This window comes from Cupressus sempervirens, chromosome 2 (assembly GCF_028749045.1).
Source record: "Cupressus sempervirens isolate cs-2001-9-10 chromosome 2, ASM2874904v1, whole genome shotgun sequence".
NCBI classification, from domain to species: domain Eukaryota; kingdom Viridiplantae; phylum Streptophyta; class Pinopsida; order Cupressales; family Cupressaceae; genus Cupressus; species Cupressus sempervirens.
The window spans coordinates 245,361,013-245,374,607 of record NC_143119.1 but is presented as its reverse complement, the minus strand read 5'-3'; positions in this window follow the sequence as shown (position 1 = coordinate 245,374,607).

Sequence of the window (13,595 nt, the reverse complement as noted above, 5' to 3'; positions counted from 1 at the left end):
AGTGGCTCATTAAAAATATGCTTATTATCTTGTAAAAAAATATAGAAAGTATGGGCCTATTGGGATATATTTTTTAGAGTCTCAACTCTATGGCCTATCATACTTTAAGGACAATTCTCCTTACCTCATTACCTAGCTATGGAGGTGGAGCTTCTATGCTTATTCTTCTTGGCTCTATATCCACTGCCTCTAGCTCCTCTATTTGAGTAGTTGTTTATTTTTTGATTCTGGTAGGCTATTCCTAGATACTCTGTTTTCTACTCTTTTCTAAAGTAGCAAGTTGCTCTACAATAGAAAACTGCTCTCTTAGAGATGCAAATTCTATCTCTAGCCCTTGAACTTGGCATCTAATTCTTCAATTCTCTACTTGTACACATGGCTCTTCCTAAGCTCATCCTCATATAACTTCTTGAAATCAATATAGTCACGGAAGGCCATGGCTAATCTTGTTTCTATCTCCTTTACTTTAGCCTTATTCATGAATGAGAAGTGTTTCATGGCTTTGGAGATTTTTCTACTAGAGGTACCCTGTAAGGTCCATACAATCATGTTCCCTTAATGTGTTCTCTATACATCTATCAACTTGGACTTTTTTGATATAGGAGTCATGCTCCATACTACCAGATATTTGCAATCAATGTTAAACATGATCCCCTTTATAGTCCACTAGTACCATATTCCTCATATGATAGGGTATTTTCTTGTCTGTTGATTTGGTTAAGCATAAATGCTTGTTCCAAATCCCAACCATGCACTAGTAGCATTTCAATCCTTAGCACTAAGTCTCCAACCTCCTCAAGAGTCATTAACCCACTCTATTGATCATAGGAATGCCATTTTTCAATCAACTCATGCTTCTCTTCATCTAACTCCCATGGATTCATCTTCAGTACTAGTTTACTCTTCTTAATCTTATAGAGGAAACTCTTGAATCAAAGATTACTTTAGTTGTGAATCTTCACCTTTTGGCGATCTTGTCTCATGGGTCGATCATCATTTGGTGAATAGCATGTGCAATGTAGGCCAATTGTGTCACTAGATACTTATTAGAATTGGGTCCAACACCCATGGTAGTTGCCCATTAGTTATCTCATGATTGGTAAAAAATATCAGTCCAATCACCAATACAATAATAATTTTGGATATATTTATTTTAAACATTTCACCATCCTTTGCATGTTGTTTCTTGTTGGCCCACGTTCTTTCGCCATTACTACAACCAAATAATTTTCCCTTTGGTTGGGCGTCGCCTACCATTTTCTCGATGTGTGTTGACCACCAACCTCATTTAAGAAACTATTTCCTACTGTGAGCTTGCATGGAAAGGTGCATTTCACCTACATTTGACATTCTCACTTGTTAATCTCACATAATTCACTAAACTAGATAGGAATATAAGATATTATTATTCTACAAAATTTACTCTTTTTTGGTTTGGAGATTGGCATTTCTTATTGTTGTCAAAGTTTCAAATGCTGAGTACATTTCTGATTGACTCATGGACCTTGGTTTTCATAAAAGGCAAGTAATTTTTAATTAAAATTTTTATATTGACAATGGTACTGGTTATTTTTTAGTTTTACTATCTAGTGTCTACTAGTGACTAGACATCTCACATGCTAAGATAGCCCATAGGTTTGCAAATTATATTAGGTAGTATTGTAGAATATAATACCATAATAGTAGTACCCTTTTTTGGAGAATGAATTATATTATTGTTATTATATGTACTCTAAGTAGTCTACTATCACTGTTTATAGTCTTTCAGTCATCACTATTTGAGTCTTTTATTCAACAACTAAGTTGATTTATTTTTTGCAGCCTTTATCGATTTGCAATGTCAAACAAGAGGGGTAACAGGGGTTTTGGTAGGACCTAGACCTACGATTTTAGAGCCTACAGTGGGTGATGTAGGTAGAGCTCATAGAGTTTTTGCAGCAATTGATCAGTGCTAGGAGATCATCAGGGAACAATGGTCGAGACCACAAGTGCTATTAGAGGTATATCTCTTTCAGTATTGTTTGATTCAGGAGCTATAGATTCATTTATTTCACCATCTATATTTTCTAAGTGTAAGCTGGATGTGGTGAAGCAAGATCATGGTTGGCAAGTGGAACTAGCCTCAGGCATTAAGGTCTCCATAGACTTTGTAGTTCATAAGTGTGGCCTTAGCTTAGGAAGCTTTGATATTGCAGTGGATCTTCGAGTCATGCCCCTTGGTTCCTATGATGCGGTGTTAGGCATGGAATGGCTTGGATCTCATAGAGCCAGTATAGATTGCAGGAAGAAGATTATTTTGTGCCAAGATGACCAAGGGAATGATGTGAAGATAGTTGGGATACCAAGGCCTATATCTCTGCGGATGATTTCTGCTATGCAATTGAAGCAAAGTTTCCATAAGGGATGTCAGATATTTGCTGTTATCGTAAATGATCTTGATGAGGAAGATCCTATGAGGAAGACTTTGGATCACCCAATTTTGCAGGAGTATGTAGATGTTTTTCCAAGTGAGGTTCCAGGCATGCCTCCGAAGAGGGACATTGACTTTAGTATTGATCTGATTCCTGGAGTGGAGCCTATTTCTCAAGCTCCATATTAAATGACTACACAGGAATTGGGTGAGCTACCTCTTCAACTAGAGGAACTTCTGGCCTAAGGGAGCATTCAACCTAGTGTATCACCATGGGGAGCTCCAGTGCTTGTTGTGAAGAAGATAGACAGTTATTTGCGCCTTTATATTGACTACAGACAGTTGAATAAGGTGACTATTAAGAACAGGTATCCTTTACCCAAGATTGATGACTTATTCGATCAGATCAAGGGAGCTAAAGTATTCTCCAAGATTGACCTTAAGTTAGGATACCACCAGCTTTGCATTAAGGAATTAGATATTCACATGACCACTTTTCAAACTTGCTATGGGCATTATGAGTTCACAGTGGTACCTTTTGGGTTGACTAATGCTCCATCGGTCTTCATGAGTTTGATGAATGGTGTGTTTCAATCTTATCTAGACAAGTTTGTACTCATGTTTCTTGATGACATATTGATATATTCTAGGACTCAGAAGGAGCATGAGGAACACCTGTGGTTGGTATTGCAGCATTTGAGAGACAATCAGCTTTATGCCAATGCAGCTAAGTGCGAATTCTTCAAATCAGAGATTCAATATTTAGGGCATGTCATTTCAGGTGATGGTATTTTAGTGGATCCTGCAAAGATTCAGGTGGTAATAGATTCGCCAACACTGACTAATGTGTTAGAGGTTCTTAGTTTCATGGGTTTAGCTGGTTATTATCGCAGATTTGTCCAGAACTTCTCTAGGATAGTACATCCCATCACTTCTCTTTAGAGGAAAGGAAAGAAGTTCGTGTGGACAGAGAAATGTGAGGAAGCTTTCCAAAAGCACAAGGAGCTTTTGATCAGTGCATTGATTCTAGCTGTACCTGATCCAAAAGGTGATTTCGTGGTGTGTATAGATGCTTTTCTTGAAGGGATTGGGGTAGTGTTGATGCAGAATGGACGGGTTATTGCGTATGAATCACGCAAGCTCAAGGATCATGAGTTAAATTATCCTACACATGATCTTGAGTTAGTAGCAGTAGTTCATGCTTTGACTAGATGGAGAAATTTCTTGTTGGGGCACAAATTTGAGTTACACAGCAATCATCGTAGTCTATAGTATATTTTTACTTAGCCTAATTTGAATGCTCGCTAGAGGCGATGGATGGAGTTTCTATGCGAGTATCATTTTGAGGTTAAGTACATTCAGGATAAGGAGAATGTGGTGGTGGATGCTTTGAGTTGCAAGAGACATGTGGTATTATCGATGACTCTTAGTGTGGATTTGAGTAGTCGAATTCTTCAGGCACTTCCTACGGATTCCTAGTATCAGGAAGTGTGTAGAGAGATAGATTTAGGGAGATCTTTGGAAGGTAGGTTTGCAGGTTACGTTTGAGAATCAGATGGTCTTTTAAGACATCTGGGGAGGATTTATGTGCCATTTCTAGATGAGCTTCGCACCTTGATACTGGTAGAAGCCCATCGTACACCTTACTCAGCACATCCAGGTGTCAAGAAGATGCATGCTGATTTGAGACATTTGTTCTTTTGGTCTAGGATGAAGCGAGATATTGCTGATTTTGTGGCTAGGTGCCTTGAGTGTTAGAGAGTTAAAGCCAAACATCAGCACCTGACTGGACTTTTGTAGTCAAATCTCATTCCCTCTTGGAAATGTGATATCATCTCCATGGATTTCATAGTAGGATTACCTATGACTGTCTGTCGTCATGATGCTATCATGGTCACCGTTGATTGGTTGACTAAGGTGGCACATTTTTCACCAATTAGGTGTTCCTACATAGTAGCTTCTATAGCTAATGTCTTCATGCGTGACATTGTGAGATTACATGGTATTCCTACAAAGATCATTTCTGACAAGGATCCTGTATTCACATTTGCATTCTAGACATCACTGCAGCATGAACTTGGAGCGCAGTTAAAATTTAGTTTGGCATATCATCCAAAGACTGATGGTCAGACAGAGAGGGTGAATCAGGTTTTGGAGGATATGTTACAGATGTATGTGATGGATAGGTAGACACATTGGGAGGATTATCTCTACCTGGTGGAGTTTTCTTACAACAACGGGTATCATAGTTATATTGGCATGGCACCATTTTAGGCATTATATGGATGTCCTTGTCATACACCATTGAGTTGGGACAACCTTGAGGATTGCATCCTATTGGGTCTTGAGATGCTTTGTGATATGGAGCAATAGGTAGTGCGTATTCATGAGCACTTGTCTACGGCACAAGATAGGCAAAAGAAGTATGCTGATGCTCATAGGACTGATAAGCAGTTTGCTGTGGGTGATAAGGTTTTCTTGAGAGTGCGACCGTAGAAGAGTCCGATTTGATATGGAAAGGGTTCTAAGCTAGCACCCCGCTTTGTGGGACCATTCAAGATTCTAGAGAGGATTGGCCCGATTGCTTACCACCTTGCTCTACCGCCCAGCCTAGCTCGCATTCATGATGTTTTTCATGTTTTAGTGCTTCGGTAGTATATTCTTGATATTGTACATGTTCTTGATTGGAATGCATTGTAGGTAGAGGATGGGCAGCTGGCTTTGGAGCCGGTTCGTATTCTAGATCAGTGGGAGTTGACCCTTAGGGGTCGAACCATCAAGTAGATAAGGGTCCAATGGGACCCTACTAATGATTATTCAGCTACATGGGAGGATGCAACTAGATTGAGGGAGTTATATCCCTACTTGTTTGTAGGCTTCCAAGAGTAAGCCTAACCCAAGGGGGGGTGGATGTAGTGCCTACCCTCGTTCACATCTTTTCTGGACATATTATTGCTATTATTATCAGACTATGATGGACTAGTTTTATGTTGATGGATTAGTGGTATTGTTTTGAGACTATCAGACATTATGTTATGTATTCAGAGGTTATGTGATGAGATCATTTAGACTTTACATTTCATGCATACATGATGATCATTATATTATGTTCAGTTACTGATGATTAGTTCGATGGTTTATTATCTCATGTGTTTTATTATGGATACTTACCCCATACTTGCATGTGTATGGTGTGCATATTTTTTTATTGTATGGCATTTCTGATGTGGTTAAGGAAGGGAGTCATAGTCACCTACTTAGTCGGGATCTACATGATGCACCACTTCCTTCCATTGTCTGTTTAGCTTAGCAGTATATATATTGTATGTACATGCATGATTTTTCTGCAGGTTGCAGGTACCGGGTATCGACTTCTCTAAATTTCCAGGATGAGCGTACCCTATTATACTATCTCAATGATAAGAGAAGGGAGATAAATTCTCAAGTCCAAATCCCAAACCTTTAAGCCAATTGTCCTAGTGAGGTAGGACAAGTATCTGGATATTTTACCCACCGAATGTGTCGGATGACATAATTTGTGATTTTTAACCCTTTAGACTGATTTTGTGTGAATTGCTCTATGATGGGTTTTCATGTTTTATCTTGGAGGTCTATGGTGAATTTTCTATTAATTAAGTCTTAATAAATAGATTTAATTAATAAATTAATTATTTGAGAAAATTAATATAAAATATCATTATCTTTGATATTTTGATTATAATTAATTAAATGAGAATTGATTGAGGAAAAAGAATTAAATAAAAGAAAATTAGAAATTAAAATTAATAATAATAACTAATAAATAAATAATAATAATAAAAGTTATAAAAATTAAAATGAAAGTTATAAATATTAAAATGAAAGTTATAAATATTAAAATGGAAGTTATAAATATTTAAATAGAAATTATATAAAAAGTAAATTGGAGTTATAAGCTTGCATGGGATAATAATAAGTAATAAATAAATAATAATAATAAAAGTTATAAAAATTAAAATGAAAGTTATAAATATTAAAATGGAAGTTATAAATATTTAAATAGAAATTATATAAAAAGTAAATTGGAGTTATAAGCTTGCATGGGAGTTAACGCACTTTTCTATTTCTCAAGTGTCAACAACATGGGGGTTAGTGCATAAATTAAGCACATGGTGTCTACAACCCTATGACTCATCTTGAAGGTTGGAAAAGACCCATGCTTAGTTGGTGACACCTTCTAGCTGTTTCCTGAAAGCTCTTTATATTCAGGCTTTCCTAGACGCTTAGACATAGCATTGGGAGTGCAATTGGAGCATAGGAGGACTCGAGAACTCTGAAGAAGGGAGGAGCTTGCTCTGCGGATTTTCTGAGGAAGAGCGATTTAGCATCAGAATCTGGGTAGATTCTTTTGATTTTACTTATGCTATTTTCACATCATGCATTCCCTGTCTTCTTCGTGTCTTCCATATGTCTTCTGAGGAATTTTATATTTTATTTGTGCATTCTCAATATGGGTAGATTAATTTATTTGAGAAACCTTATATGCATAGATTTAAAGAGATCACGAGGCTAGGGTTTAAATTTATAGCTAAATCCATTAGAAAATTAATTGAATGAATCTAGAGTGCAAATATTTTATAGGAAATTCTTAAATTGTGGATATAATTCCTTGTGAAAAAACATACATGTTTATTCGGATCTGCATACATACATATATATGTGTGTGTGTGTGTTTATTATGAATGTATTGTAGTACAAAATTCAAATACATACATACATACATACATACATACATACATACATACATACATACATACATACATACATACATACATATATATATATATATATATATATATATATACATACATACATATGTATATATATAATTTACTGAATGATCGATTGTTAAATCGCAGTGGGGAAAACTTAATAAATCACGACGCGATTCGTATTGCGAATTGGAATTTGAAACAATGTTTAAAAAAAAAAATTAAAATTTTCTTGGGCACGATTTGTACCCCATGCTTGCGAAAGGCAGAGGCCTGTTGTCGCAGGTCTGTGACGACAGGGGTACTACGTACCCGCTATCAGCGCAGTGCTGCGACCGTAGGTACTGCGTACCACAGCAAGGGTGGGGGGTCATTCAAATATTTCGTTGTGTTTTTTTTTTAAAAGAAATGTTTATGTTAAAACATTTATGTTATATGAAATCAAATTTTCATTGTTAAATGATATTTCATATGTTATTTGAATATGAATTTCGGCTTTTCAATGTTGCATTGTTATTAAATTATTAAATGTTATATATGTGTGTGTGTGTGTGTGTGTGTGTGTGTGTGTGTGTGTGTGTGTGTGTGTGTGTGTGTGTGTGTGTGTATATATATATATATATATATATATATATATATATATAAAAGTATATATATATGTATATAAGTATATATATATATGTATATAAGTATATATATATATGTATATAAGTATATATATATACATTATCAATAATAAATAATTGATATATTAATTGATGTTTGGAATTTAAAGAGAAATTCTTTAATAACAAGATATTTTATAATGGTGAGAAAAATAGATTCAATATAATCTTTGAATTGGAAACGATGAATATGAAAAGAATTTGAAATGTTATTATGAAAAGAATTTGAAATGTTATTTTGAAAATGATGGAGGTCTAAATGGGAATATAAGAGACATTTAGAACATTTAGAAATTTGAGTTCTAAGAGTTAAAGGGAGAAATTTTTATCTATTAAACAAATACATGGGTTAGGTAAAATGTGAAGTTTCTCCACTTGATATTTAAATTGGGAAAACATAAATTGAGACTTTTGCATTTAAATTTAAGTTGTAAACTTGGCAAAACCAAAACATGTGTTTGCATTGTGTATTCTGTATGCTATTGTTTTGGGTTTTAGGTTGACTAGTGTTGACCAGTTATAGGACGTCTACTAGAGGCTTGGGGGGTTATGTGATTGTGATGTCATGATGATGTTTTAATCTTGACCTTTATAAAACCAACCATGGTTGTGTGATGGAATGCTCTATGTATTGGATGTGATTACTGATTGTTTAGTTGAGATTCTTATGTATGAGACACTTGACTTAACCATTATTTTTGGTCATCGATCAGTTATCCTTGGTTATTTTCTAGTCGCCATGATGGGACTATATTGTGGATTTATTCTTGATGATGTCATGATGTGACTTGTTTGACTCAACCATTTTTGGAGTCTTCGATCACTGTGATTGAGATATATTTTGGTTATTGAGAACCATTGGATACTTTGATTATCAGTGATACTTTAGTTGCCAATAGAAAGCTGTTGTGTTCATGATTTTCTATGTATACTTGCTTATGGATATTTGATGCTTTTATGTATATTTGATGATTTTATTATGGATTATCTTTTGTGATTTTGAGATTTATGATTCCATGAGCATTAGGGTAGGATATCTGCATGTAGTGATGGGAAGTGGCTTGCAATGGAGGGCCGAGGCCCTAAGAGGTTGCCAGGGTAACTCATTGTAAGTTGGATTAATAAGTGATAACATTCACACCTAATACTAACTGAATGAACCTAAAAAGATAAGTGTTTTGTTCTCGCCCATGCCTTGAGTGCTTGTACAAGTTAGGATGGGAGTAGTGAGAATGCATGACCTTGCATTTCGTAGTATGTCTTGTTAGTATGAGAGGATACTAGTGGCCGCATGAGATCAGTATGGACCCGTGGAGTTTAGCTAACTGCCAGGGTAACTTTTAAATGATAAATGAGATGACACTTTTTCGCTTGCATAGTAGGTTCCATGTCATTGTGTGCCTTTGGGGATTAGATGTCAATTTTGTATTTGAAACCTTTGAGTTAGTATACTTTTAGGATTCCTGGACTTATAGAGATTTATGCTATGAGATTTTGGATAGCTTTTTTGGGACTTGAGATTATCTCCTCAGCACGGTGGGAGTGGACCACTTAGGTACCACGCGGTCGGGTGGTAGTGTATTTTCCACTCTTATCATTTGAGATTCATTGAGACATCGTGGCTGATGCGTCTTTCATGATGGTGGATATGTATCCCTTTCATTGATGATTAGCATATGTTAGATGATGTTATCTTTTGTTAGATTACTTTCTACATATGATGTTGTATATGTTAGGAGTGACATTCCTACTATGTTAGTACCGATGATCTCTTTGGTGATTTGGAATGTTATGCATGGAGGGATGGCTAGGATCCACGATGGTCTAATGATGCTATTAACAGTTGGGAGGAACCGTGCACTTAGTTGTTATGTTTGATCTTTATGATGGATGTATATGTCTTATATGATGATGTATCATGTGTATCATGTGATTATCTTTACTTTGATGAATCATGGATTAGAATAGGATGATGTACCTTATTCTATGTATGTGTATTCTTTGAGCTTTTCATACCCTGTAACATGTACAGTGGATGGTTGAGTATTTGAAATGTAATTGGACTTATCATTATTATTTCATGTGGATGTTGTACTAGATGGATTCATGTATGTTAGTTAATTTGGATGTAATCCATCGTTAAGGGATCTTAAAGAATGTAATCTGATTATATATGTTATGTTTACTTTTAGATGGACATTACTATTGCTTCCGTTATTGTGCATAAGTTATATGTGGTATTTACTTTCATGAAAAAAAAAAATGCTACTAAACTTAGTGAAAATTTTAGGTTAATTCTTTGGATCCCTTGGCAGGGCATTACATGGTCTTTAAACTATTCAACTAATTTTTGAAAAAAGATGATGATTTTGATTCAGCATTTTTCAAACCTAAAGTAATCAATGAAGTAACTATAAATGAAATTTTAGATGAATCTTGACTAAGAGATCAATCATATTCTTTTGCAAACATAATGAGGGAACAATATGATCTTATGGAGAAGCTAGATGAAGAGTTAGTGGTAATAAAGCTTTGGAAAAACATTGGTGAGAGCAATCAGTTGAGAGAGTCAATACTATAATATTTCAAGCTTTCTAATTTTTGTTTGACAATGATATTGGGTTTAGTGGAGGATGAGAGAGTTTTCAGTACTTTGGGATTCCTAAAGTCAAAAGTTAGAAACAAATTAGAGAAAAATTTGGATAACTATTTAAGGCTTTATAATTCTAGGTATGAGGTAGATATTTTTCCTTATGATAGGGCTCTCAACATTTGGAGAAACCAATGTCAAAGAAGAGGGATTGACAACATTTCAAACCCAAGTGGAAATGGCAGTGGTGGTGGTAGTGGCAATGGTGGTGGTAGTGGTTCATGTCTTGATATTGGAAGTAATGAAGATGATGTTGACATTGGCATGCATATTGATACTAAAAGTGAATTTGAAGAAAAAACAATGAACAATGAAATATTAAATGCAATAAATGAGGAGGATTCTAATAATAGTGATGTTGAGCTATTCCAAGTGAAGTGGCAACTATATTAGCTTCTCAACTTCAAGTTCTAACTTTTGCATGAGTCAACTATTAGGCTAGTAGCTGTAATCTAAGACTCTATTTACTAATTAATTATGTTTGTAGAAGTTAATTTATAGCCTTCATTCACTGTCCTTTTATAGATGCTTAAATTTTTTTTGAACATGTTGATGTTACAAACTCACATGATGAGATTCTCATTGAAACTAGTTACTTTTAGAGTCTGCACATGTTGAGATTTTCATTGATTCTAGTTTTAATACAATAGTACATGTTGAACTAGAGATTTTCATTCATTCTAGTTTTTAGACATTTTTACTTTTAGATTTTCATTTATTCTAGTTTATTTAAGAAATTGTAACATAATTTATTTAACAGAACAAGCTCTATTTAATAAAAATTGTATTATAATTTATAATTATAAATTAGCTTGTAACATAATACATTTAACAATTACAAATAATTACAACCCTTTTCAAATGAGAAAATGTCAAATTGAAATGACCCTGAATTCCCTTTTGCAAATATAATGGAGCAACAATAGTTGTAGGTCGATTTGTGATTGTATATATAATTAGATTATTACTACATAATACATTATGTATGTACACTCACTTTGCCAATTTTCCACATTTCTAATTGTATGATTTTTCAAGTAGTAGGGAAATTTTTTCCATCTGCTCTGTGTAGTAATAGTATGCCAGTGCCTAGTTGTCCAATTATCCTGATATGCTAGCTCTTCATTCCTATAAAATTAACATTAAATGAAGTTGAAATTAAATCAAAAATTTGAATTTAAAGAGAAAGAAGTAACAAAATCATTATAGTGCTATCACTTACTAAGTTGTTACTTCTTAGTGCTATCATCTATGAATGCCATTGATAGAAACAGTAATAGTTTGAAAAGATGACCCAAATCCAATGAAGTTCTTTAGGGCACTCCATTCTACATTATTTGGAAGATCCATTTGTTTGAGGTTGTAGCTAAATAGTTGTAACTTTGTCAACAATGAATACTTCACAGAGATAGTTTTACATTAATCAAGGAATTTATCTATAAATGCATTCATGGTTGATAGTGATTTGATGCAACTTGCAATTCTTTCTAGAGTGGTTTCCTTAGGAAAATTTCCTAAATCAAAATTCATGGTGTCTTGAAACTTTTTCATGTAATCTTCTTTTGCAATGACTCTGTTGTCTGAGTTAGCTAGGTTTGGTAAATCCGACATTTAACAAGTTCAGTATGCTATGATTCATCTCTATCAAGTCTTTGGAAGTAGATTTAAGAGCTTCATCTATTACAGAGGCAACCAAGTAGTTTTTTATTTCATGGTTTGCCAAATCCTTTTCACTGGATCTTATACTTTATTCAAAATTTGGTTATCACGATTTCTTAAAGAATTGATGAAGATTCCTCTTTTACCTTGAACATCTTTTTTTACATTTTCAAAGAGAAGTCTGAGATTGTTATTTAAATCAAACCATTCAAACAAACTATCACTATTTTTCATTATTTTTTGCCAATTTTCTTGTTTGATAAACTTAACCATGTTTATTATAGTATCCTTCACATGATGGTTTTTGGAAGATGACATTCTATTTTGTGCAATCACATTCTCCATCTTTTTCTTCATATTAGATATCTATTTTTCCTCTTTTTTTTGTATTTCCTCTAGTTTCCCTTGCCGATTAGTTCTCTCTTCCTCTCATCCTCCAATTTCTTTTTCAAATCTTGGATTCTATTTTCAATAATTACCTTTTTTTTATTCTCATCCTCGAGTTCCCTTTTCAAATCATTGATTGCTTTTGTAGCAGACTCCTCCTTTTTCTTCGCATTGTCCAATTCCTTCTTCAAATCATGGAGTGGTTGAGTAGACTCCTCTTTTTTCTTCTCATTTCCCAATTCCTTCTGAAAATTATAAATTATCCTTGCCTTAGACCTCTTTTGTCTTTTCATTCTCTAAATCAATCTTCAAATTATTATTTTCCTTGACAGTAGAGTCCAGGTCAATTTTCAATTTATTGTTTATGCATGCACTACTTTTTATGGACTTGAACAACTATGTAGTAGAGGCTTTTTCATGCTAAATTCTTTCTTGGAATTCATCCAATTCTTTAGTCAAAATTTGCACTTGTTCATTCATATTTTCTTTCCGAACAATTGCTTTTTAGGAGAAGAATTCTTTATCCTATTTTACAATTCTTTGAACCTATTGTCTGTTACTTTCTCCTTGGCCTTCACTTTATCAAGGTTTTCCTGTAACATTTCTATTTTCTTTGTAACCCTTTTGTTTTTACTCTTCGCTCTCAGAAGTGCAGAGTAGACCATTTTGTTGCTCTCTTTTGATTTATTGATTTTGTCAATATTTTTCACATTTAACAAATCCATTTGAAGAATGGTAACTTGTGCATCATTATGATTTATTACATTTTTTGGTGGATTGTTATCTCTACCCAAGGGAATAACAACCATGAAGTTCATCATTTCATTGTTTGGATCATATGTTGGAAATATTTTTTTAGTAGATCCCTGACATTCAGGAAGTGCATCACTTTTCAAAGTCTTCATAATTTGCCTATTTATTTCGCTTATTTGATCAAACTTTGATACAAACTCATTCAAACTAAAATCTATATTTGCTGAAACAATTGAGTGTTTGAAAGGTGATTTATTAATTGTATCATTGTATGCTCCTCCTACTTTAGTTAAACTTATTCCACCTACAATTGTATTTCT